At 44.1% G+C, this 27511-nt stretch overlaps 1 protein-coding gene across 1 annotated transcript in view; it reads right to left on the bottom strand.

Annotated features, from left to right (window-relative positions):
- Anxa4 (annexin A4) overlaps window positions 1-9139 on the bottom strand; it is a 68258-nt gene extending 59119 nt beyond the window's left edge. Inside the window, exon 1 of the mRNA XM_042683105.1 lies at window positions 9041-9139. The gene's annotated coding sequence lies outside the window, so the exon portion shown is untranslated. The remainder of the gene's footprint in view (window positions 1-9040) is intronic.
- Between the last annotated feature and the right edge of the window lie 18372 nt (window positions 9140-27511).

Genomic DNA, 27511 nt, shown 5'->3' with positions numbered 1-27511 from the left:
AGAAACAAGACTGGAAGGGATGTGATACTGCTCTCAAGGAGCATGTAACCCAGTAAGAGAAGCAGCAGGTGGATAACTAATCCAGACACACAGCAGCATGTGATATAAGGTATCAGAGTTACAGAGTAGATGAAGACAACGTTCCCTGAGAAATTAGAAAGTTTTCCTTTGACTCAGGCTTCGACCAATAGGAGGTTTTCAACAGGGAGTTTTCCACACAGAAACAAACCTCAGTTATGACTACAAATAGTAAGACTTACTTAGAAAAAGAGTTCCTAGTCTGAAGTTGGGCTGCAGCTCAAAGACACCACATGGAAGTGAGAATGAGAGACAAAGGCTTGCATAGGGCAAGCCTGAACTAAAATTTCCAAGCCATGGGAAATCATCCCTTCATTGAGTCCTCAGATTTTCTCAAGGCTGAGTGAAGGAGACCGGCATGTGATTAGATCCAGTAGGTATCATGGAGAATCTTATAGTAGTGGTGAGTGCACATGGAGGCCCTGATGCAGTCCAAGTCAAGTAGAAAAGGAAACTATGTCCCAGATGAATGTTGGTGACTTGGCCTGGCTTGGGGCAAGGACTCATATTTCTCCAAAATTTAATTTTTGCCTTGATTTCCTTCCTGGTACCCTGCCAGTACTTCCATTTTATCCAAATCATTTACTATACAATTTATTGTACAATTGTGTCAGAGACTAGAAGAGATGTAAAAGAAACTAGAGATTTACAGTCTAGGCAAGAAGTTCTTCCTGGCATGAGCCAGATCTGCCCCACCTCCCACTGGCCTACAGGCCTATGAAGGACTCTGTAGGCTCTGCCCTCTGGGGCCACTCTGCTCTGATCAACATGTCACTACTTCAATGTGCCATAGCCTTGTTCTCTCAACCCCATGTCTGTGTACACATAAACCCTCTTTCTGCCATGCTAGCCTCAAGCCAAAGGCTCTCCCTCCACAAAGCCCTCTCTGATGACGAGAATGTAGTTACCGCCTGTAATTCCATACAAGCTGGTACATCATACACCAAATCACTTATTATTGAGTTCTGTGATTTTTTTCTCATTTCTTTTTTTTTATTGTGAAAATACTGTACAGAGGGGTTACAATTACATGGGCAAGATAATAAGTACATTTCTTATCAAGCATTGTTGCCTCCTCTGTTTCCCCTTCCCATCCCTTCCCATAACCCGCTGTGATTTTTTTTTTTAAAGCCAGAGTGTCTTATATATTTCTCAGAGTGGTCTGGAACTTTTGGGCTCAAATGACCTCTGGCCTCAGGACCATGAGTAGTAGGGACTATAGGAAAACACCATGGTTCCCAGATCAGTTCTGTGATCTTTGAATTATTTGTTTCTATCTCTAAGGATGCAGTTTCTTGTGTGATTCATCCTTGAATTTTCGTGTTTGCTACATTATACAATAAACCTTTGTCCATTTGGCAGAAGCTGTTACCTCCAGTCTAGCTCCTTTATGACACTTCCCATGGAACTGAGCTGCCTTTCCTGTCTTTATTCCTTTTCTTTTTTCTTTGGTACAAGACTGAGACTCAAACTTGGTACCTGACACTTTTGCTCTATCAACCAAGCGATGCTTCCAAGTCTCTCCCACTTTTAGAGACATGTCCAACTCCTGAGTCCATGTGATTGACTGCCAGAATCAAGATACAACACATTATCTTGGTTCAATCTCTGCTCTCTGCCTTCAGTTACCACTTGGGAGCAACTACATACTTATGATGACCCAGGTCAACATCAAATTCATCTTGGGTACAAGTTGACACATAGACAACCTCTTGACCTCATAAAGAATGCAGCTGCCATAGTCAGCTTGATCTACCAGCCCTGACTCCTCCGTTTTGTGTATGTCTGTGTGCATATCTGTGTGTATGTGCATGCATGTGCCAGTACTAGACTTAACCTACAGGTCAGGATGCACTCCCTTATCCTTTTGCTCAAGGCTACTGCTCTACCATGTAAATCATAGCTTTACTTCTGATATTTTGCTGGTCAATTGAAAATAAAAGTCTCATTGACTTTTCTGCTTGTGCTCTTAGTCTCCAAAGTAGCTAAAAAATTACAGGCGTGAGTTGCTAGCACCTGGCTGGATCCTCCACTTTGAACTCATTATACGTTATACAGTAGAATTAGATTACAAGTTCAAATCTACCACTTGACGGAATGCAACCTAGAACAAAAAATTCAACTTCTTTTTTCCTCATCTGTACATTGGCAACAGTACTCACACCCAACTAATAGGAGTAATAATTTAATAAAATAGCATGGCAGACCTTGGGTAGTGGGTCAGGCTCATGTAGCTACAGAGACTAACACATAGTCCAAGGGAAAAGGGAGGTCCAAGCTTTGAGGCCAAAGTCAGTCCTCTTGTTGTTTGTGGCAGAATATTTCTACAAGAACATTTTTTTTCTCACCAGCACTACCCAGACCACAAGACCTAACTTTGCTCACCTACTTTTTCTCTCTGCTTCACATGAAACCTTTCAGACAACTTAAAAAAACAAGGTTTTCCCCACCATCCTGTTCAAGACACCTGACATTCTTTCTGGAATCATCTGATGTCTAGCCAAATGAGTGGAAATGCATGGGGAAAAGATGGTTACTTCACCTCTTTTGGAAACCAAGTGTAATAGTATGTTCATTCTTTTTGGTGTTGCTGTTTCCTTCTTTGGTTTTAATTTTTATTTATGTTTAAATTTTTCTATTGTTATTATAAAGGCAATGAACAGAGAGGTTACAGTTACCTAAGCCAGGTAAAGAGTCCATTTCTTTTTTTTTTTTTTTTTTTTTTTGAGTCCAGTAGTGGGGCCTGAACTCTGAGTGGGCGCTGTCCCTCAGCTCTTCAGCTCAAGGCTAGCGCTCTACCACTTGAGCCACAGCGCCACTTCTGGCTTTTTTTTTCTGTTTGCTTATGTGGTGCTGAGGAATCGAACCCAGGGCCTCAGGCATGCAAGGCAAGCGCTCTACCACTGAGCCACCTTCCCAGCCCCAAGAGTCCATTTCTTTTTGGACACTGTCACCCCTTCCCTTGTTCTCTCCCAGTTTTTCCCTCCCATCCCTACCTACAAGTTGTATAGTTCAATTTTCAACGTGGTGACATGTTGGTTATTTGTATGCAAAGGAAGCTATATATTTCTGATTTCTATTTTATTTTTCCTCTTCACAAAAATCAGAAGGCAATTTATCTATTAAAAATGATAGATAATACATGAATAGAGAAAAATCAACTAGTACAGAAAACACATATAAATCTGTGTATGACTTTTCACTCATATTCTTCTGAGGCAATCTGTTACAAGTTTCTTGCATATGTTCACAAAAGTAGTTAATGCATTAGCAAACACTCAAGAATATATACAGCTTCCATCATTTTCTTTTTTTTTTTTTTTTCTTTTTCTTTTTTGGGTCCAGTTGTGGGCCTTAACTCTGGGGCTGGGCACTGTCGCTCAGCTCTTCAGCTCAAGGCTAGCGCTTTACCACTTGAGCTACAGCACCACTTCCGGCTTTTTTTTTCTGCTTATGTGGTGCTGAGGAATTGAACCCAGGGCCTCATGCATACAAGGCAAGCACTCTACCACTGAGCCACCTTCCCAGCCCTTCCATCATTTTCATATACAGAAATGGTAGCATATCATGCAAAGTGGTACTCTGCTTTTTTAAAAAAGACAACATTTCAATATCATTCAATGTCAATACTTAGCAACCTATCCATTTAACATCTGCTAAGATTGAATTGCATAGATGTTTCATAATTTAGCCAGTCATTTACTGACAGGTTATTTCTAGTCTTTTCCTACTAAAATAAGATTGCAAAATATATAGCCTGTGTACATGTCTCTGCCCACATAGGCCAAAGTATATCCTTATGATAAACTCTTCAAACTAAAATTCCTAGAATAAAAGGAAATGTTTTTCACCCTTTGACAAACATTGTCAAATTTCAGGGTAATTCTTTTTTTTTTTGTCTTGAGGTTTGAACTCTGGGCCTGGGCATTGTCCCTGAGCTTCCTTCAAGTCTAGCACTCTACCACTTGAGCCAATTCCAGCCTTTTCTGTTTAGGTTGAGGAATCAAACCCAAGGTTTTATGCCCTCCACCACTAAGCCACATTCCCAGCCCCAGGGTAATTCTTAATATAGTCTCTAGGTCCATTCTAGTTGACTGGGCTGAGAAAGGTGTTTGTTAGCCCCTTGAAACTATATAAAAGAATGTTAAGTATGAGTTTATTTTTCTCAAGAGGAGATCCATGGAGTCAATCGCATTCTTTTAGAGTCTCTTAAAAAGGATGAGAATCAATGAGGCATCAGGTTCTTGTAGAGCATCAAAAAGACACTACTGTAGAAGTCCACACTATGTGAAATTCAAAAAGTGTCTTTTCTAGTTTCCTGAAGAGGGAACTCCTCATGAAACCAGGAGCAGGCTTTACAAATCCTAATCCTAACTGCATTAATTAAACCACAATGAATGAAAACCTTTAGTTAGAGCTAAAAATCTAGAGGTGTTGGGTATATTGTTTTAGAGGTTCTTAACTATTGTTCTTAACTATTCTAAGACTCAGTTGACTTTGAGGGAGAAAGAATCTATTGTTAAATAATAAAAGAGATATGGTTAATATAACATGATAGTAGAACTACCATTTCTAGATACCAGGCTTATGCCTATAATCCTAGCTACTCAGGAGGCTGAGATCCAGAAGCTGGTAGTTTGAAGCCAGCCCAAGCAGGAAAATCTGTGACACTCTTATCTCCACATTAATCAGCAAAATAATGGAGCTCAAGTGCTACATCCAGCAAGCCAAGTGAACACAAGATCTGAGTTCAAAACCCAGTGCAAGCAAAATAAACCAACAAGACAAAAAATTAAAAAAACATTCTGGAGAATGAGAAGGTTTTGGTATTTACCTCATTATATAGAATTTTAGTGTTTACCATATCACCTAGAGTTTGGAGCTTAGTGACAGACCTTCCAAGGTCCTATTGTTTTAATGCTTTATTTAATTTATCAAGCACTTATATATTAAGTGTTTGTGAAGCACAGTTTCTCAAAGCAAGGTCCTAAGTCTTGGGCAGTTCTTCAGTATGTACTTGCTGGATGCCAACCTGTTATTCTGAATCAGAATTTTGGGGAGTTACCTGGAGGATTCCATGACAACAAAACTTATAACCCGACACATAAGAGGCTGAGGTAAGAGTCTGAAGCTAACTTAGGCAACACAGAGGCTCTGTCTCAAAAAAAGAAAAAAAAAGAATTTAGAGAGTGGGGTGAAAATCTGCATACCATACATGCTTCCCGAGGAACAATGCCTCTTACAGTCTGAGAAGTAAGGCTTTAGAAACCTTTTGCAGCTCCATCAGAAAAGGGTTGCCAATTCTCTGCCTAGATATTTCTGGTGAAAGAGTTTTTGCCAATTCCAAGGCCACCCAGCCTATGGGCTTCCAAAGGCACCTGTTCAGAGTCAGCCAGAGCAAAATATTCAAAAACCACTACTTAGGCTCTGGTGGCTCACAACTCTAATCCTAGCTACTCAGGAGGCTGAGATCTGAGGACCTCAGTTTGAAGACAGCCTGAGCAGGTAGTCCATGAGACTTTTTTTTTTTCTTTTTGGTCATAAGGCTTTGGGCCTGTGTGCTGTCTCTGAGCTCTTCAGCTCAAGGCAAGTGCTCTACCACTTGAGCTTCAGTGCCACTTGTGGTTTTCTGGTGGTTAATTGGAGATAAGACTCTCACGAACTTTCCCGCCCAGGCTGGCTTTGAACCACAATCCTCAGATCTCAGCCTCCTGAGTAATTAGGATTACAGGTGTGAGCCCACCAGCATCCGGCTATGAGACTCTTATCTCCAATTAACCATCAGAAAATTGAAAGTGGCACTGTGGCTCAAAGTGGTAGAGCGCTAGCCGTGAACAGAAATTCTCAGGGACAAGTGCCCAGGCCCGGAGTTCAAGCCCCACAACCAAAGGAAAACAATACAAAACTTCCCACTCCTCCTCAATGCCCAACAGCACAAAGAGTGAGTTTATTCCCTCATCCAGACGCCAAGTACCTTAAAAAGTTAGGGACACTAACATGAATGCCCATACCCACCCCAGCCTTCCATTTCTACTACGCACAGTTCTAGCTCTTTTAGTCCCATCTCACATGGCATCTTGACAAGCAGAAGTTTGAGAGGAAGAAAAAAATGTTGGTTCACAATTTAGCCAATAAGCTAGAATACTTAAAATCCAAACCCTAAAACACCCTGAACCAAGTACTGATGAAATCATAAGGCAGAGAGAAGAGAACAAGAGCACAGGCTTTGGTATCTGCTGCTAGATTAAAGCCTCAGTTCTAATCTTAAACAAGGACCATGACGTGAAGCCAAGGGTTCCTCCTCTGTACAGAAGTTCTCAAAACATCTTAGATTGAAGCAAAGATTAAATGAACAAACGAGCACATGATGACAATTATTTAGAGTTGCTCCAGGAAGGACATTGCAGTTTCTTACCAAACTGTTCCACAAGTGGTCTTAAAACTTCAGTTGAAAACTAACCCTAAGGGTGAGGTTTTTTTTGAAGTTTTTTTGTTTGTTTTTAGTTCTAGTACTGGGGTTTGAACTCATAGTGTCAAGCTCTTGCTTGGCTTATTTATTCAAGGATTGTTGTTCTATCACTTGAATCAGAAGTGCTCCACTTCTGGCTTTTTTTTTTTTTTCCTGTTAATTAGAGGTAAAAGTCTCATGGACTTTCTCAACTGATTTGATTTTGAGCCATCATCCTCGGATCTCAGCCCCCTGAGTAGCTAGGATTATAGGCATGAGCCATCAGTGCTCAGCAATTTTAATAGTAAGAATTTTTTTTTTTTTTTTGGGTCCAGTCATGGGGCCTGAACTCTGGGCCTGGGCGCTGTCCCTCAGCTCTTCAGCTCAAGGCTAGCGCTCTACCACTTGAGCCACAGTGCCACTTCCGGCTTTTTTCTTTTTGCTTATGTGGTACTGAGGAATCGAACCCAGGGCCTCAGGCATGCAAGGCAAGCACTCTACCACTGAGCCAACTTCCCAGCCAATAGTAAGAATATTTTTGATCCTTAAATATTTGGGTAAAATTGATACCTAAGGAAAATCTACCCTTGTGTATAGTGTCAAATACTCCTTGGCACATTGCCCACCTTTCCCAGAGCTTATCCCACACCTTGATCTCCCTTGGAGAAAAGCAAGCTTAGTCGATAAGCAGATAAGCAGATAACCATGATTGGGAAATAGACATTAAAAATAAAAAATTTTAAAAGCTGGGCACCAGTGGCTCATGCCTGTAATCCTAGCTACTCAGGAGGCTGAGATCTAAGGATCATGGTTTGAAGCCAGCCCAGGCAGGAAAGTCTGTGAGATTCTTATCTCCAATTAACTGCCAGAAAACCAGAAGTAGTGTTGTGGCTCAAAGTGGAAGGGCACTAGCCTTACACTAAAGAGCTCAGGGACAGCACCCAGGCCCTGTGTTCAAGCCCTACAACCAACCAAAAGCCAAACCATGCCATAGGACATGACTCTGGGATGACCAGAAGGCTTACCTTTTAAGGACTTAGGGATGGAGTGGTCCAGTTGGGCAGATGACTGTAATTTGCTTTCAGAGGAAAAATTGTCCCTAACCAAATGCAAGTATGTCTGGGTAGAAATTCACAGATGTCCTTCCTTAATCCAATAGGTGTGTGTGTGGGGGGGGGGGGGGGGGACAGGTGGTAGGTATGTAGGTTTGTGTACTAACCCCAAAGAAACAGAAATCTGGTCTGATCTGGCTTTGGGCAGATCAGGGCTGTGGGAAGTCAGTCACTCTCCAATGGCTATGTTTACCATTTTTCTCATTCCAGTCCCCTTCACCCCCCACCCCTGCACTGGGGTTTGAACTGAGGTGCTCTACCACTGGAGTCACTTTTTGGGCTGGAAATTTGCAAGTTATTTTGGAGAGGAGACTCCTGGGCTTTCCTGTCTGGGCTGGCCTTGAACTCTATAGCCAGGCCCTACCTTTTTCCTTGCCAGTGAATTCTGAGGCCTAGAGTGTTGAAAGAGCAAATGGAAAAAGAAGGTGAGTGGGTGTGGTGGCTCACTTCTGTAATCCTAGCTACTAGAGAGGTTGGGATCTGAAGGATTGTAGTTTAAAGCCAGCAAATAATAGAGTTGGTTACTTGCAGTGTAAGAGGGCTGGGATGTCCCAGAATTGATGAGCCATGGGACAGATAATTTGGAGACAGGCACCATACCCATTCTTCTGTCAATGGAGAGAGCAGATGCCCAGTTTTCATAAAATCTGTGAGTCACTCAGGACCGACACACACTGCTCCAAAGAGCACTGGACGCAAGTTGGCAAACTGTTCAAAAGCCATCTGCTTTGATCTCCAAGCCCCAGCTGTTCAAAGCCAAGAGGGATTGTGCCACCCTGGCCAGTCCCACATCATGGAAGTCATAATAATTTATAACTCTCCTGTGTGTGCCAGGCCCCGTGCCCAGGCCACAGATACAGGAGGAGAAAAGTCAGAGACTAGAAAAAAAAAATCTCTGTCTCTGTCTGTCTATCTGTCTGTCTGTCTCTGTGTCTCCCTTCACAGTGGATTTCCATATATGCACATAATGTATTTCTATCAAATTCACCCCTCTCCGATTCTTTCTTACCCTTCCCTCCTTAAAAGGTTTCATTATTCTATGTTCAAACTTGGATCAGATTAGTTTTTTAATAAAAGGCAAGAAAGAGGAAGCTTGTGTTTTTAATGTGTGAAAACCAAGACGCGTTAGGTGCCTTGGCTCTAGGGAGTATTCATCCCAGCGCAGAAACCAAGACTAAGGGCCGGGTGTCCGCCGCCGGGCGCCTGAGTGCCCGCTGTCCCGGGCGGTGCCCGCCGCCGAGGCCGCGGCGCCTGCTCTTCCCCCCGGAGCGCGCGGCGCGCGGCGCGGCTCCACCCCGCGGAGTCCCGGGCGGCGCCCGCGGGCCGGCGGCAGACGCCCCTTCCCGGGCATCCCGAAGGGCCACGCCCCGGCCGGGGCTCGGTTCGCGGGGTCCCCCCTTACCTCTTCGTGCCGAGTCGGGACTGCGGTCGTCCTCAGCGGCTGCGGAGATCCCACCTCGGCTGAACTTATCCCGGGCGGGCCCGCCTCCCTGCGGGGTGGAGACTGAGCCCGAGTTCCTGGTTGTCCCTCGGCCCACGGGACCGACCGGAAAGTCCTCCCGGGCCCCGCGCTCGCACCTGGTTCCCGCCGGGCGCTGCGACGGAGAGCGCGGGGAGAAGCCAGTCCCGGCGCCCCGGCGCCCCGGCCCCGCGCCCCGGCCCAGATCGCACCGCGCGGGCGGGGGGCCCACGGGTCTCGGGTGTCCACACCGTCTGAGGGCGGAGCCCCTCGATCGGAGGCGCTCCGGGCCTGGCCAGGCTCCGCGCTGACCCCCACCTCCTCCCCCGGAGCTCTGGCCGAGCTCCCCGGCGGGAAAAGCAGCGAGGGAAATCGGCACCTCCTGGCACCCCAAACTTTGCAGCCGTCCCGCAGCTCCCTTCTGGCTGCCACCCTTTGGGGGAACGGGATCTGGGAGCAGCGCCCCTCTTCCTCTGGGTACCTGTAAAACTGCTGCAAGGTCTTAGCACCTGGGAGTGGCTGGGGTGGGGGCTGCAGACGCGCCTGCCCGTGTGGTGTCTCCGGCCCACGCTGGAGGCCACCGCCGGGTCAAGCGCCACGAGGAGCGTCCATGCGACGCGGTTGCTTCGATTTCATGTAACAGAGGGTAGGCAGCTTCGAGAAACGTGTGCCAAACAACAGACAGGTGATAACTGGCTTAACAAGTCGGAGAAAGCCGACTCCTACTCCAGGACAAGATAGTGTAGGATTTCTCAGGACGTGGAGCTTGCTGGCCAGGTGCTCCTGAAAGCCGGTGGGACTGCAACCCCGGAGGATCCCTCGTCAGCCGGTACGCGCAGCAGCTGGCCTCCCACCCAGCACAGCGCCCCTTAAGCCACCTGAAAGCCGGTGAAAGATTGGGAGCAGGCTCTCTAAGGGGGAAAAGAAGAAGAGCTCTGCAATAGAGGTGCCAGACGCCGTCAACCAACGATCTAACAAACGGTCTCAAAACTTGGTGACCATTTTATCCCCATTTTATCAAAACTCTTGATGGTAGGGGTGTGAATCTGAACATAGAGTAGCTACACAATCCTGTTCCCGGGGCATCGAGGTCGCTTCGAATAGTCAGCAGGCAGTGTGCAGCCAGTTTGCAGAAGCACATGCACATTCAACCACTGTAGGAAGGAGAGCAGGAAGGCTGGCCTCAGCGGGGACTTCGACCCAGAGCTCCGACACAAGCCCTCCTATGATGTTCTCAGTCCTATGTGATGACTCAGGGTTTCCAGGAAGACTATTCCAAGAGATGCAGGCAGAAGTGATCACGTTTCTTATTATCCAGGCTTGGAAGCTATGATGAACATTATTTCTATAAGAAGAAGAAGAAGGAAAAAAAGGTCACTGAAGTCACTAAATCCTGCTCAGTCTCAGGGGCAGGAGAATGAAGCTCCATCCCCAACTAGATGTGTTTGTGGCTGTATGTGGATAATTTGCAGCCATGTTTAACTAACATAAGGGAAGTTTAGGGCTACTGTGCTGGAACTGAAGAGACAATGAGAATTAAGATGGTGACATTGAACTGCTGGGTCTTCTTCCGCCCCTTGCCTCCTAGAACACTGCAGCCAGAATTGTACTCAGCAATATGGGGAATTTCGAGTCCTCTGCTCCGGTCCATCTAAGAACAAAGACTTAAAGAGTCTATGTTAAGTTTCTTAACAAAACTGGACCAACCTGTTAGTAAACTTGCGTTTATCAAGTCTGAGTCTCTCTTTCTCTCTCTGTCTCTGTCTCTCTCTGTCTGTCTGTCTCTCTCTTACACACACACACCACAGAGCAGCATGGTAGATCTCACTCTGAGGGTTCATACCTATGACATGTCATTTGCCTGTTTCAGATATTTCTGAATTTCAGATAAATCATCATTTTTACTAAAATATAAATTATTTATGTAAGTGGATCACAAATATTGCACAGACACATACCAAAAATTATTATTTTTTTTTGGGTCTGGTCGTGGGGCCTGAACTCTGGGCCTGGGCGCTGTCCCTCAGCTCTTCAGCTCAAGGCTAGCACTCTACTACTTGAGCCACAGTGCCACTTCCAGCTTTTTTCTTTTCTTTTTATGTGGTGCTGAGGAATCGAACCCAGGGCCTCAGGCATGCAAGGCAAGCTCTCTACCACTGAGCCACCTTCCCAGCCCCGCAAAAATTATTTATTTTGTTGTGCTAAATTTGGCATATTTATGAGCCAATAGTGAAAGATCATACGAATTTAGGGAAAGTATCTAACATGAAAGATAGTACCCAAATTCATAAATAGAAACCAGAAGCTTAGAAGAAATAGACTATATAGAGGGAAGAAAACTTTGAATACCTGTTCTCCAAAAAATAGTCATAATTAAAATAGAGTGCATATTCCTAAAAAGGAATACTTAGAGAACCAAACAAAGATCTCTTTAATAAAATATGAGATACAAAGGCAAAAAGCTCAGAGTGGTATGAATATGTGTATAGATGTCTCTCGTGATCTTCAGGGCTTTGGTTCCAGGACCCTGTGGATCATAAAATCTGCAGATGCTCCAATCTCTAGTATTTCCATACAACCTGCACATCTCTTACCATTTACTTTGAAAAGTCTCTCAATTCCAGTCAACTCCAGGGATGAAGTTTGGGAAGACCAAAGTTCCAGGCCAGCCAAAGATAAAAAAAATTATGAAGGCCCCATTTCAACCTGGGCATGATGGTATGTGCCTATAATCCCACCTTTGTGAGAGGCCATAGGTACATTGTGATCTGAGGACCATTCCAGGATACCATACCTGAAAAATAACTAAAGAAAAGAAATGGTAGAATACTGGCCTAACAAGCATGAGGTCTTGAGTTCAAACTCCAGAACCATGAAAGGAAGAAGAGGAAGAGGAGGAGGAGGAGGAGGAGGAGGAGGAGGAAGAGGAGAGGTGAGAGAAAGGGAGAGGGAGGGAGGGAGAGGGAGAGAGAGATTTGGGACTTAGCTCAATAAAAGAGCATTTACCTAGCAAGTGGCAGGCCCTGATTTCAATCCTCAGCTCAAGAAAGAAAGAAAAAAAGAAAAGAAGGAAAGGAAGGAAGGAAGGAAAAGAAAAGAAAAAAAAGAAAAGAGAAAAGAATAAAGAAAGAGCGAGCCTGGAACTGGTGGCTCAAGCCTGTAATCCTAGCTACTCATGAGGATGAGGTCTGAGGATCACGGTTCAAATCCAGCCTGGGCAGGAAAGTCTGTGAGACTCTTTTTTTTTGGGGGGGGGGGGGGGTCCGGTTGTGGGGCCTGAACTCTGGGCCTGGGCGCTGTCCCTCAACTCTTCAGCTCAAGGCTAGCGCTCTACCACTTGAGCCACAGCGCCACTTCCGGCTTTTTTCTTTTTGCTTATGTGGTGCTGAGGAATCGAACCCAGGGTCTCATGCATGCAAGGCAAGTGCTCTACCACTGAGCCACCTTCCCAGCCCTCTGTGAGACTCTCATCTCCAATTAACCACCAGAAAACTGGAAGTGGCACTGTGGCTAAAGTGGTAGAGTTCTCACCTTGAACTGAAGAGCTCAGGGACAGTACCCAGGCCCAAAGTTCAAGCCCCACAACTGATGAGAGAGAGAGAAAGAGGAGGAGGGAGGAGGAGGGAGAGAAGAGAGGGAAGGAGAGAGGGAGGAAAGGAGGGAGAGAGAGTGGGCGGGAAGGAAGGAAGGAAGGAAGAAGAGAAAAAGAAAATTGAATAGGGTAATTAATACTACAATCTCTACCAGCTAAAACTATAATTAAACATTTCTAGCTTTTCTTAACTATAGGGTATATTTATATAAACATTTGTATAAACACTATCTGTCAGTTACCATTCTAAATGGCTTACATATACAATACTGGACAGTTAATTCTTACCAGAGCTCTGAATTTAATATTTGCATACTTGTCAATAGGTATTACTATATATAGTATAAATTATTTACTAATTCAGCAGAACTGCATTAAACTTCCTATGTCAGATTGCATTTTTTTTAATTGATTGCTATAATACACTGAGTCTATTCCAAAACCCCTGTGCCCCCCCATCAAGAGATGGCATTTATGAACTGGGTTTTTGTGGCTCATGCTACTTGGAAGGTTGAGAATAGGAAAATCACAAGTCAAGATCAGCCAGGCAGAAATATCTTCAAGACTCCATCTCAACAAGAAGAAATTGAGCAAGAAAATTTGAATGACAGTAAGAGATCCTGAGTTCAAGCCTTAGTACTAGCGCACATGAATGCTCATGTGTGTGCGTGCATACGCGTGCATGCACAATCACACACACACACACACACACACAGAACAGAGGATGGACTTGAAAAGTGATACAGCTTCTATCTGGTTCTGTCACTCAGCACATGTGCCTTTTGGAGCACACAAGTCCAGCTGCCTGGAAACATCTGTGCAGAAGTGACACTGGGGCAAATGGAAGAGACACTGGGGTGAGCACAGTCTGTGCTAGTCCCTATAACTTGAACTTTCCAATTCCTTTCAAATAACTACACAATCCTGCCTGTCTCATCATAGCCAGATGAGGCCCTCAGGGAGGTCCCCCTAGCCGGGCCCAGTCAGCCATTAAAGCCACAAGAGGAAACAACAGAGAATGGATGTCGGAGTGTGAAAGTAGCTTAGTGGTAAGGAGTTCTTGTAGTGTGTGTGAGGTCCTAGCTTCGCTTCTAAGCACTGCAGGTGAGTGGGCAGGTGGGCAGGAAGGTAGGTAGGGAGGTAGGGAGGTAGGTACATAGGTAGGTGGACAGACAGACAAGGCAGATGATAGATAGATAGATAGATAGATAGATAGATAGATAGATAGATAGATAGATAGATAGATAGATAGATAGATAGATAGATAGATAGATAGATAACTGTTGTTTTATACCACAAAAGTTAAAATACCTTTTGGAGCAATAGAAAACTAGAATTCTTCTATTTATTTATTTATTTATTTATTTTGGGGGGTCTGGTAGTGGGGCCTGAACTCTGGGCCTGGGCACTGTCCCTCAGCTCTTCAGCTCAAGGCCAGCACTCTACCACTTGAGCCACAGCTCCACTTCCGGCTTTTTTTTTTTTTTTGCTTATGTGGTGCTGAGGAATTGAACCCAGGGCCTCAGGCATGCAAGGCAAGCGCTCCACCACTGAGCCACCTTCCCAGCCCAAATTCTTCCATTTAAAAGTAGGATTTTAGCCTAGACTTTTGCATCTTCCCCACTAAAAATAATTTTAGTGTATGTCTGTGCATTTGTGACACACTTATTTATACAAATTTTTAAGTTTAGTAAAAATATCTGTTGTGTATATTAAGTTTAAACTGAAGTAAATACCCTGTATTTTATGTACCAATTCCTTAGAATCATAAAATGACACCTTCTCTATTAAATAAAGATGTTTTCAACCTGAGTGACAAGTCTCTTCACTGACACTGGAGATAATTCCAGGACCATAATAAGGGCTCATCTCAACTGGCCACTGGCCAGAAAGGAGATGAGCGAGGAGCCAGGTGACCAGTGACTTTGCAAAGCACTGGGAAGAAATCTTGCAGGGTGACATTCTCTGCCAGATGTCTTCCTTTCAGGCTGTTGGAAGGTAACCAGATCTGCAGCCTGAGAATTGAGAAGGTTCCAGCAGCATCTATATAATCAGGCAGGGAGCCAGAAAGAATTATCTCATCTGTTTGGGAACAAATGCAAAGTATAGATACAATTTTCAACTTTCAAGGATGAATAAGCAAAAAAAATTTTTTTTAAAAAAATATTCTAGAACAAGCCAAGCGCTAGTGGCTTACATCTGTAATCCTAGCTACTTGGAGGGCTAAGATCTGAGGATCAAGGTTTGAAACCAGCCCAGGCAGGAAGATGAGAGTCTTATCTCCAATTAACCACCAAAAAGCCAGAAGAGGAGCTGTGGCTCAAGTAGTACAGTGCTAGCCTTGAGCAAAAAATTTACGGATAGTGCTGATATTTTGAGTTTAAGCCCCATGATTGGCACCAAAAAGAAAATCTAGAACACAGAAAATATAACATATAAGAGGTAGAAGGAAGGACAAGTGTGTGTGTTTGTGTGTGTTTTTGTGTGTGTGTACTGGTCTTGAGGCTCGAATTCAGGACCTACGCTCTGTTTCTAAGCTTTTTTGCTCAAGGCTAGTGCTCTACCACTTGAGCCACAGCTCCAAAATCACTTTTTTCTTTTTTAAAGTTTTACATCATGGAGTAGAAGTAAATTTTAAACAGCCTTTGCTATGTCTTACATAGATACAATAGACCAACAACATAGGATGATTCTGAATATTATTCATAAGGTAGAATTGATATTTAGGACTAGACTCCATATTCTACTCAGTCATCTACTAAACATCTACAAAACCTGACAAAATAATTATTTTCAAAAAAAGCTTCCTTAAATTCCAAAATAAGGCTGGAAATATGGCTTGGTGGTAGAGTACCTACACAGCATGTGCAAGGCCCTGGGCTCTAGCCACTCCACCATGGAAAAATTAAAAATAACATAAATAAAAAGGAGTTTGAGCGCTGGGAAGTTGGCTCAGTGGTAGAGTGCTTGCCTTGCATGCATGAGGCCCTGGGTTTGATTCCTCAGCACCACATAAGCAGAAAAAGCTGGAAGTGGCGCTGTGGCTCAAGCAGCGCTAGCCTTGAGCTGAAGAGCTGAGGGATAGCGCCCAGGCCCAGAGTTCAGTCAGACCCCACGACTGGACCCCCCCCCCCAAAAAAAAAAGGAGTTTGAATCCCAACTTCATTGCTTATTCATTTTTAACCTTAAGAAAGCCATTGAGCTTTTCTGTAGAAAGGGGATTATGATGGTGTCTGTCTTATATAGACTATGTTTCCAGGATTAAATGGTGTATACGATTTTTTTTGGAGTTTTCAATATTCTAAACCCTGTGTTAATGATAACCCCTGTGTTAATGTTGAGTTTTGGGAAAGGTGGTACCGGGACTTGAACTCAGAGCCTCATAATCTCCTTTAGCTTTTTTGCTCAAGGCTGAGCCACACTTCTAGATCTGGCTTTTTGCTGGTCCATTGGAGAAAAGATCTCATGGCTTTTCTGTCTGGGCTGGTTTCAAACGGCATCTTCAGATGTTAGCTTCTTGAGTAAGGTTTATAGGTATAAGTACCTGACTACCCCAACCAATAGTATTTGTTACCACCTAATTATAAAGATGCCATGTTTAGAAAACTAGACCTAAAGAAAACTAGATGATTCTTCAAGATTTGGCATCGTCCTTTAAGATTCTTCTCCATAATCTGCTAGAATTACTGATATCAAAGAAAAATCTGATGTCAAACTAATTAATATTCCTTTGCATGTAAACAAAAAATTAAGATATTCCTCTTAACTCTTGAAGAGTATATTTAGGAAGGGAACTGTTTTCATTAATCCTGGTTGGCATTCTTAGGTCTGTTTACTCTGAAGAACTAATTCTTTTCTGAATTCAGACTTTTTCTTCTATCATGGGCTGTGGGCTATTTCTGGACTGTGGATAAAAGTCACTGGTAGAGCATTTGCCAAACTTGCACAAGGCTCTGGTTTAATCCCTAGTATCAATATGGTGTGCATGAACACACACACACACACACACAAATCTCTAGCTTCCATTATCTCTACTGAGTGTAGTGGAAACTTCGTCCTCTGTCATTTAATCTTTCTTGAATTGATTTAGTTTGTTTTTAACTGTAGCTATGAATTTGAGACACGCCTTAGGCTTGATCTCAAGTGCATTGATTCTATTTTCAGTTGTCTATTCTATTCAGACCATCTGGTAAATGTTTTTCTAAAGGCAGCTTTTAAAAAAAAAATCAAAGCTGCATATATTTTAAAGAGGCAAATAGCTCTACAAGTCTTGTTGAAAGAAACAGCAGCTCTCTGGCTTCCGAGTTGCCTAAGAATATCCAACATCATGAACACTGTAAGTCAGCAAAGGCCCCCCTCCCAGACCTACGCTTCACCCTCCGTGGCAGTGTCTGTGGGGCAGGTAAGGCTCCTCCCAACTCCAGCGTCAGGTAAAGCCCCTCCAGCCCCAACTGTATAAAAGGGTCCTCCTGGGAGCCAGACAGTGTCATTTTCTCTCCCTCATGAAAACTTGGCCTTGTCAGTTCTGCTGGCAATAAACCTCTCTCCTCTACATGAGTTTTTCCATGTGGTCTTTTGGGTTAATTTCCTTTCAAACATAGTAGTTATTCACACCAGAAAGCTCATGACCAGCCAAGACTCCTTCAGAGAAAACAAATAATCTTCCATGTCCTTCATCCTGGGAAGGCACTAGGATCTACACAGAAATACAAGTATAGAGCCTCAAGTCTGTAATCCTAGCTACTTGGGAGGCAGAGATCTGGAAATCACGGTTTGAAGCCAGCCTCAGAACAAAATTAAAAAAAAAATAAACAAAAACCATTTGTGAGACTCCATCTCCACCCATGCCTGGTATGATGGCACATACTTACCATCTCAGCAATGCAGAGAGCACATAAGAGATCATAGTTCAGTCAGTCCAGCCTGGCATAAAGTAAAATGCTTATCTCAAAAATAACAACACAAGGGGCTGGGAAGGTGGCTCAATGGTAGAGTGCTTGCCTTGCATGCATGAGGCCTGGGTTCGATTCCTCAGCACCACATAAGAAAAAAGAAAAAAGCCGGAAATGGCGCTGTGGCTCAAGTGGTAGAGCACTGGCCTTGAGCTGAAGAGCTGAGGGACAGCGCCCAGGCCCAGAGTTCAGGCCCCACAACCAGACCCAAAAAGCATAAAATAAAATAACAACACAAAAGTGTTGGTAGAGTGGTTCAAGGGCTACAGCACCTGCCTAGCAAGAAGGAAAGAGAGCATGGAAGAGAGAGACATGGTCTCCTGCTCTTCTTTTGGCTAGACAGCTAGTGCCATTCTAGGTACCAGCTTCTCAAGGAACCACAGAGCCATCTGATCCTGTGCTCATTTAACAGGGTATCTCCATCCTAAGTCACCTCAGTGTATTCTGTTTGCTAAAATACCTACACAACATTTGCAAAATTGAGTATTATAAAAAAGAAAATATTCCCAATCTGCTAAACTAAGCTTGAGGGAAAGAACTGTGAGAAGATGGAGAGGAATTCGGGTCTGTTTGGGACAGGCCCCTCCACCCACCCAGAGTAAAGATGGCTCTGCCTTTTGTGAGCAGCTGCTTTTCCCCATACTCCTCAAACTTCTGGTTCTTCCATGGAAAGATGGATGGATGGCACCATAGTAGCTTTGTTTTCACCACCACAGGCTCCTCAGCAAACTTCAGCCCACCCTGAATCGTCAGCTCAACTTGTGCTTGAGTGCTGGAGGAACCTTCCACTACCTCCAGATCACAGGATTTCAGAACTTCCTGTTTGCCTGGTGGACAGACATAATGAGCAACACCAGAACCCCATTCCCAAATGCTGACCCCAAACAGCAGAAATCCTCAGGCCTGCCAGGCCATTGTCCATCAATAGTAGTTCAATATCCTATAAGAAATATGTTTTGCTATACCATGTCCCTCCCACTGGTTCTGGGGTCCTAGAACCCAGTATACTTTACACTCTAGGCTAGTGCTTTGCCACGGAGCTACATCTCCATCTCCATCTTCAGAAAATATATATAACTGGTGGCTCACACCTGTAATTCTAGCTACTCAGGAAGCTGAGATCTGAAGATTATGGTTCAGAGCCAGCCCAGGCAGGAAAGTCTGTGGGACTATCTCTAATATGTTAGCATGTTCTCTTCCATTGGTGGCTTTACAGTCTCATCGTAGGCCCTCAGCATGTATCTCTAGCCCCCGGCTGCATCAGCTAAACACCCTCCACTCAGACCTGAACTCCACCCTGCCCTTCACAAAGAAAAGAGAACTCTGGGGTGGGAGTTAGGGGGGACTCCCTCTGCTTTCTCCCAGATCCACCCTCGTTCCTGCTGTCTGCCCAGACCTGCTCTGCACATCCGAGAGTACCTACCACCTCTAGTCCGGGGACTACATAAGGATGCCCCAGAAAAAGACAGGAGCCATTTCTCCCTCTCTCCCGAGGGAGGTGGCCTCGTCAGCCTTGCTGGCAATAAGCTCCATTTGCTTTCATAATTAACCAGCAAAAAGACAGAAGTGGAGGTATGGCTCAAGGGGTAGAGTGTCAGCCTTGACAGAAAAGTTAAGCAAAAGTGCAAGGCCCTGAGTGCAAGCCCCAGTAATGGCATCAATATGTGTGTGTGTGTGTGTGTGTGTGTGTGTGTGTGTGTGTGTGTGTGTGTGTGTGTGTGTGTGTGTGGTGTGCGTAAGGAGGAGTTGCAGAATTTCCTGTATTTTTGCTTTTTCCTGCCTTTAAAGAACAATACCTAACACTACCACCACACCACACCCCCACTCTATAAAAAGAAAATAGAAAACCACCTGTTTTGATTATTTCTGCAGCTCAACCAAAGAGAAACCTTATTTGACCAGGGGGAAGGCAGTCTTTGCATCATGCAAATTGCTCAGCATAGTTTCATAATCAAATAACAACACATTTACAGATTGCCATCCTTAGGGAAATAGTGCAGTCCCTCTCACCCTACCCAGAAGCTTGGCAGCTGACAAGGATGGCATTTTTTAGGTACTGAGGAGGAACCCAGGGCCTCTGGTTTGCTAGGCTAGCACTCCACACTGAGCCTCATCCTCAACCCCAGGTTGAATCTTTTATAAACAGCTGCTCTGCTGTTCTAGCCGGTGGCCTTTCCTACTGCTGGGCCTACAGTTCACATATACAAGTCTTTTCAAGTCAAACCAGCATTATGGAAATGAGCTCTGAACACAGGGACAAGCAGGCATGCATTTGTTTTCACAAATAGTCCAGGTGGATGGGGTCTGGCTCAGGTGGTTATCACCAAAGCATAGAAGCTTCAGTTATCATGCGAATCCGTGTGTGTGTGTGTGTGTGTGTGTGTGTGTGTGTGTGTGTGTGTGTGTGTGTGTGTTCTGGTACTAGAGCTTGAACTCAAGGCCTGAGCACTATCCCTTAACTTTTTTGCTCAACACTAGTGCTCTATGTACTCGAACCACAGCTCTACTTCTGACTTTTTGCTGCTTAATTGGAGATCAAAAATCAATTGGATCTGTCTGCCTGGGATGGCTTTGGACCCAGCTCCTCAGATCTCAGATTCCTGAGTAGCTAGGACTATAAATATGAGCAACCAACCAGTGCCCAGCTAAATCAACTCAAGTATTTATTTTTGTAGCAGAGCTTTCAGCTGCAGGCTAGGTAGTCTGCACTAAGTTTGGGCAACTTTGAGTAGACTTGACAAATGGAAAAAAAGAAGAAAAAAAGAAAAACTAAAAACACCAGAAGTCTGAGAATATGACCAGGCAAAAGGGGAAAGGAGTTCGCCACACTGAATTTATCTCACAGAGACTCAGGCATAGAAGGTCACCTGGGACCCCAAGAATAGAAGTAGGACTCAGTCTCCAGGGACTAAGTCTCAGGACTGAGTGGGCTTGAACCAGACACTATTGCTTCCTTCTGCATCCTAGTAGAGCCAAGAAACCTATGCGTGACTGCAACTAAGCCATGAATTTTAATGTACATTATGATGTGGAGATTGGTGGCTCCTAGGAACATCTAATCTAGCTACTTGAAGGACAGACTTGGAGAACCTTTCATGGAAGAATAGTCTTACCTTAGCTAGCAGCATTTTCTCTTGACACTATAGGACGGAGAAACCAAATGCCTGACGTTTGTGGCACTCCGTTCCTTTCCTCCACTGATGGTCAGCCTTTGTAGTGGGGCCATGACAAGCCATCACTAGGCAGTAGAGCTTACTGCAATTTGCTGGGCAGATCATCTCATTTCTGTAGATTCAGGCAGCAAAGAAGACAGGAAGCCCAAACAGATCTGGACAGTTCCATACACAGCACCACAGGCAGAGCGTGCTTCAAGTTCACATGGACTCAGGGATCATGCGAAGGCAGGCCTGTAGACAGTGAGCATACAGCAAAGCTGTGCCATGGTTTAGGAACACTGAAGCTAAACACCCACCCTCCCCCCCCTCCCCCCCGCCCCTGCTCATTGAAGGGAACTTGCAAACCCGCTGTCCTCTGGTTTTATTACTTCATCAGGAACACCTTATTCAGGGAGGGATGAAAAAGGTCTCTGGCTTGCTTGCTGAAAATATTTTCAGAGAATCACTCTTTGTCTTTCCACAGGGAACATCTTTGAGGAAAACTCTCAATAGATTTTACTTGGAAAGATCTCCAGAAACACAGAATCCATGAAGAATCAAACTCTCATCAATGATAGTGTCTTATTATATGCTTCTGAAAATGTCAAGTTTGATTCACAGACCAGTAAAGTTTAAACATTATATTGAAGCATCTGGAGTATGGCATACATACACACCCATATACACATATGCGTAAATCCTGGAGCTTGAACTCAGGGCTTGGGTACTGACCTTGAGCTTTTTTTGCTCAAGGCTAGCAGTCTACCCTTAGAGCCACAGTTCTACTTCTGGCTTTTGGGTGGTAAATTGGAGAAAAGCGTCTTGTGGACTTTCATGTGTGGGCTGGCTGCAAACTGTTATCCTCAGATCTTAGCCTTCCGAGTAGCTAGGATTATAGGCATATGCCTGACACATGGTTGATATTTGGAGTTGGATAATTCTTTCTGGTGGGGAATGTCCTGACTTTGTTGGATGTTTAGCAGTATCCCTGGCCTTTTTTTTTTTTTGGTCAGTGGTGGGGCTTGAACTCTGAGCCTGGGCGCTGTTCCCAAACTTTTCAGTTCAAGGTGAGTGCTCTATTACTTGAGCCACAGCACTACTTCTGGTTTTCTAGTAGTTAATTGGAGATAAGACTCTCATAGAGCCGGGCGCTGGTGGCTCACGCCTGTAATCCTAGCTACTCAGGAGGCTGAGATCTGAGGATCGCAGTTCAAAGCTAGCCAGGGCAGGAGAGACCATGAGACTCCTATCTCCAATAAACCACCAGAAAACCGGAAATGGCGCTGTAGCTCAAGTGGTAGAGCACTCGCCTTGAGCTGAAGAGCTGACAGCGCCCAGGCCCAGAGTTCAAGCCCCACGACTGACCAAAAAAAAAAAACAAAAAAAGAATCTCATAGACATTCCTGCCCGTGCTGGCTTTGAACTGTGATCCTCAGATATCAGCCACCTGAGTAGCTAGGATTACAGGCATGAGCCACCAGCATCTGGCTCTATCCCTGGCTTTTAACTAGATAGCAGCATCACTAACCTCCTATTGTGCAAAAACATCTCTAGACCTTGCCAGATGTGTCCTGAGGATCAAGGTCATCTCCCATTGAGAAACTCTGCTCTATACTATTCTCTTTCTAGGCAACCACATTTTATAAAAATAGATGGTCAGTGCCAGGTGTAGTGGTACATGCCTGCAATCCTACTACTCACTAAGCAAAGGCAGAAGCATTGTGATTCAAGGCTAGCCTGGGCTACATCATGAGACGCTCTCAAAAATTTTCAGATAGCAAATAAGAATAAATTAGTGAAAGGTGTTCACTACACTGAAAACTATAAAACATTGAGAGACATAAAGAGGATCAAATTAAATGCAGGGTGGTACGATGTTCCTAACCAGAAGATCCAATATTACAAATATGTAACATGTCCAAAAACACAATACAATCCAAATATTGAATCATGTGTTCACTGTCCACATGTGGTAACTGACAAGCTGGCTTTAAATTTTTGATCAAAGTGCAAAAGCATCCCAATGACCACATCTCTAATCCTAGCTACTCAGGAGGCTGAGATCTGAGAATCCATGTTCAAAGCCAGCCTGGTCCAAAAAGTCCATGAAACTCTTGAATTAACCACCCAAAAGCAAGAAGTGGAACCATGGCTCAAGTGGTAGGGGTCTAGCCCTCAGTGAAAAAGCTCAGGGACAGTGCCTAGGTCCTGATTTCAAGCCCCAGTATCATTGAGCTCACATGTGCATGCCCATGCATGTGCACACATGCACGTGCGCACACGCATACACACACAAAGATATGAAGAGAAAAGTAAAGAGCAAGACTTACATGGAAGAAGATACCATGTATATATCAAGAAAGGACAGATAAAAAGAGCACATAAAGAACCTTGTAGCTGGGTGCTTGTGGCTCATGCCTGTAATCCTAGCAACTTGGAAGGTTGAGATCTGAGGATCATGGTTAAAAGCCAGCCTAGGCAGGAATGTCTGTGAGACTCTTATCTACAATTAACCACTAGAAAACTGGAAGTGGTGCTGTAGCTCAAGTGGTAGAGTGCTAGCCTTGAGCTGAAGAGCTCAGGGACAATGCCCAGGCCCAGAGTTCAAGGCCCACACCAAAAAAAAAAAAAAAAAGAATCTTGTAAATTAAAAATTAAAAACATGAGTGAGCTAGGGTGTAGTTCAAAAGCAGAGTGCTTGCCTAGCACGCTCAAGGCCTTAAGTACTTTGCATAATACAGCAAATTAATAAATCAAACAAAAAATCAAACTGTGGAGTAAAAGCATGAAGAGAAGCAGAAGTTTGTGTTTCCTTATTGTATTTATGAACTGCAAAGAGTAACGACAGCAGAAACAGCCCTTTAAACCAAGTGATCAAAGTTAGTATCTGAAAGGATCAATGAAAGGATCCACCATATCCATGCCAGGGGACCACGCAGAGGCAGGCAGGCACAGGAGAAAGACTATTACAAGGTTTATTAGTGGAGCCATATTTGCCCCGGAGAGTGAGAGCACATGGTGGCCTCTGCTATCTAGGTAGCATAGGAAGTATGGTAGATGGGAGTTCAGCTTGGTCTGGGTGGAGAGAGGGAGGGGCCAGCTGTATGGTGGGAACTCCAGGGCAGGGAGGGGTCTGGTCTGGGTGGAGCTGAGGGCCAAAGGTCCGTATAATGCTTACATTATCAATATTGACAAAATATCACTATCATGTTTCTTCTGATAAGATGTAGTAAGAAAGATTCAATATCACTTTTTGGAAAGATGTATGATCTATATTTATTCTTGAGGGTTTCCTTTAGACAAATACAAGTTGTGGGCCTGTTACAAAATAATACGCCAAAACTCTTCAAAAGAGGTAAGTTCACAAAAGACAAAGACTACAGAATAAGGGATGACATGACAACTAACTACAATGTGAAATCCTGGTCTAGAAAATGACACCAGGGAGACACTGATGAAATTCTGTATCTCTAGAGATAAGTACCACTGACAATGACTTGATTTTTTTTTCTCAATTGCTTGATTTTTCAAGAAGGTGGCGATCAGGTAAAGCACCAAGAGAATATGGAATTTTTAATGCTTTTTGCTAACGTCCAATTATTCTAAAATGCTAAGTTAATGAGAAAAGATAAATCTTTATAAAGTGCCTGTTCAAATAGTCTGAAGAAAATCGGCAAAAGACTTGAGGATGCAGTTATGAAAGAAGATTAAAACAGAACATAAAACTAGGCAAAATGATATGTGAAAAAAACCAAAATGCCCAACTTTATGAGTCATCAGGGGACTTCAAATGAAAGCACACAGCAGAATGGGGCAAGTGAATATGACTAGTTACAGCAAATATCAAGTGGAGTAAATGCGCTCCCACCCCGCTGCTAGGAGTCTACACGGGCTCAGCTGTACTGGGAAACAACTGAGCAGCATCCATTTACGCTGAATCCTCTAATTCAGCAGTGTATCCAATGTCCATCAAGCTGGGTGTTATGGTACACACCTGTAATTTCAACATTTAGCAGGAGCCAGGCAGGAGAGTGGGCAGTTCATGGACATTGTAAACTACTTTGCAAGACCCTATGTCAAAAAGTATTTTTTCCACCATGTGCTGGTGGCTCATGCCTGTAATCCTAGCTAATCAGGAGGCTGAGATCTGAGGATCACAGTTCGAAGCCAGCCTGGGCAGGAAAGTCCGTGAGCCTCTTATCTCCAATTAACCACTAGGAAACTGGATGTGGTGCTGTGGCTCTAAGTGGTAGAGCACTAGCCTTGAGCAAAAGAGCTCAAGGATAGTACCCCACATCCTGAGTTCAATTCCTATGACTAAAAAAATAATAAATCCCAGAAATATTAGAGCAGCATTATTTGTAATAGCCTACAACTGGGGAAAAACAAACAAACAAACGTGTATGTCCATTAAGCAAGGCATGATGGTACCTGCTGGTGGCCCTAGCTACTTGAAGCTGAAGTAGGAGGATTACTTGAACACAAAGGGTTAAGAAGTTCAAGGCCAACTGAGCAACATTGTGAGATCCTGTCTCCTTAAGCAAAAATGTCATAGAAGCATTGTTGGTTGGTTGGTTGGTTGATTTCTTTTGTGTGTGTGTGTGTGTGTGTGTGTGTGTGTGTGTGTGTGTGTGTGTGTGTGTGTGTGTGTTTTAATTTGGCTTGCTTGCTCAAGGCTGGCATTCTCCCACTTCAGCCACACTTCTCTCCTCCCGCAGTTTACTAGTTAACTGGAGGTGAAGTCTCTCAGGCTTTTCTGCCTGGGCTGATTTTGAACTACGATCCTTGTATCTCAGCCTCCTGAGTAGCTAGGATTTCAGGTGTGAGCCATCTGGGCTTATTTTTTTAATAGCCATTAACTGGAAACAATTTCTATGTTCATTAGTAGCAGAATGAAGAAAGTGTGGTATATAATAGGTAACTTCACAGCAAGAGCCATATCAAGCTGCACATACACAACAATGTGCATGTTTCTGCCAAGAAAAAAAAAAATGCTGGATGATGGGAGCCAGGCAGGAAATAGTATCTGTTGTGTAATTCTGTTTATAGAAAGCAGATAAAAAATATTTATGCTTTAAAAAGTGAAGCAAAGAGGGGCTGGGAATGTGGCTCAGTGGCAGAGCGCTTACCTTGCATGCATGAGGCCCTGGGTTCGATTCCTCAGCACCACATAAGCAAAAAGAAAAAAGCCGGAAGTGGCGCTGTGGCTCAGGTGGTAGAGCACTAGCCTTGAGCTGAAGAGCTGAGAGACAGCGCCCAGGCCCAGAGTTCAGGCCCCACGACCGGACCCAAAAAAAAAAAAAAGAAAAAAGTGAAGCAAAGAGCAAGTTTGTGAAGTTCCAGTGATCTTCTGTTACTTCATCTGGGTACCAGTTACCCAGGTGTGTTTGCTTTATGAGCTGAGGAATTGTTCTGTGTGGGTGCTAGCTGTCCATAAAAAGTTTACCTTAAAGGTGGGCATGGTAATGCATGCCACTCATCTCCCACTCAGGTGGAGACAATAAGGATCTTGAGTTCAAGACCAGCCTAGGGAGACTTCGCCTCAAAAAAGTCAACACTAAACGATTCATTTCTCAGTAGGAATCAGTGCATTTGAAAGCTGAAAAGTGAATCTAATTCTGATCTAAGAAGGTTTCCATTGGTTTCTTCAGGAAGAATTCTTTTCCAAGTAAACTCTGGGTCTTACTGCAGAGTTTTGATCATTGTCTCAGTTGCAGCATAACTGCACAGTTAAGAGTATCACCCAAATGAAACCACAAAGCATGACTTAAGCATCCTTTCCAGCTGTGTGCTTTAGCACCTGTGCAAGAAATTTATATCACTAAATATAATGACTGATTCATAAAGTGCCATTTCTTTCTTAACCATATCTGATTTTGGGGTTTACAGGCAAAATTCAAAATATACGTTTGAGGACTGGGAAGGTGGATCAGTGGTAGCGCGCTTGCCTTGCATGCATGAGACCCTGGGTTTGATTCCTCAGCACCACATAAGCAAAAAGAAAAAAGCCAGAAGTGGTGCTGTGGCTCAAGTGGTAGAGCGCTAGCCTTGAGCTGAAGAGCTGAGGTAAGTAACAGCTGCATTTGGTCTCATCTCCATCATGCTATTCTCAAGGCCATATACTGCATCCTTGCTTCACTGACACATCCTCTAGGCCTTGGGCCTCTCTGGGTGGTAGGAATTGACTTTGAAGATGGATAAGAGAATGCCCCAGCATGATTGAACTGTTATATGCCCTAAATGGGTTGGCGGTGACACTTCGGTGGTTGTATACATTTATTAACACTTAAAATCTGTGACTTGAAATGTTGCCTCTGTTAAAAATTTAAAAAAGAATGCTAAAATGTCTCATATCCCTTTGTCATCTGGATTTAGGATTCATTAAAGTGACACCCCTTAAGTTATCTAAAAAGCCTCCCTGCATTTCTCAGATAGGAGTGATACAGAGTGGACACTCCCCGGGCTGGATGTGTAGACCCCTGCCCTGGAAAGGAGGGGATCCTGTGTGAGCAGGGTAAGTGCTGTGAAATGTGGCAACATTTAGTGAAATTTCATTTGCGATGACAACTGTTTCCAAATCTTCCTAAGGAACGTGCAATCATCAACACTTCAACCATTGCCCTCAGCTTCCTGACTTTCCCATTGAGACTTCAGAAAAGTATTCCTAGCTCCTGGGAGACGCTGCCATCTGGTGGTGGGAAAGATAACCACAGGA

The sequence above is a fragment of the Dipodomys spectabilis genome, unplaced genomic scaffold, assembly GCF_019054845.1.
Source record: "Dipodomys spectabilis isolate Male_0828 unplaced genomic scaffold, ASM1905484v1 ptg000079l, whole genome shotgun sequence".
NCBI classification, from domain to species: domain Eukaryota; kingdom Metazoa; phylum Chordata; class Mammalia; order Rodentia; family Heteromyidae; genus Dipodomys; species Dipodomys spectabilis.
Note: the sequence above shows the minus strand (reverse complement) of the source record. Positions and strands in the feature narration are given on the sequence as shown.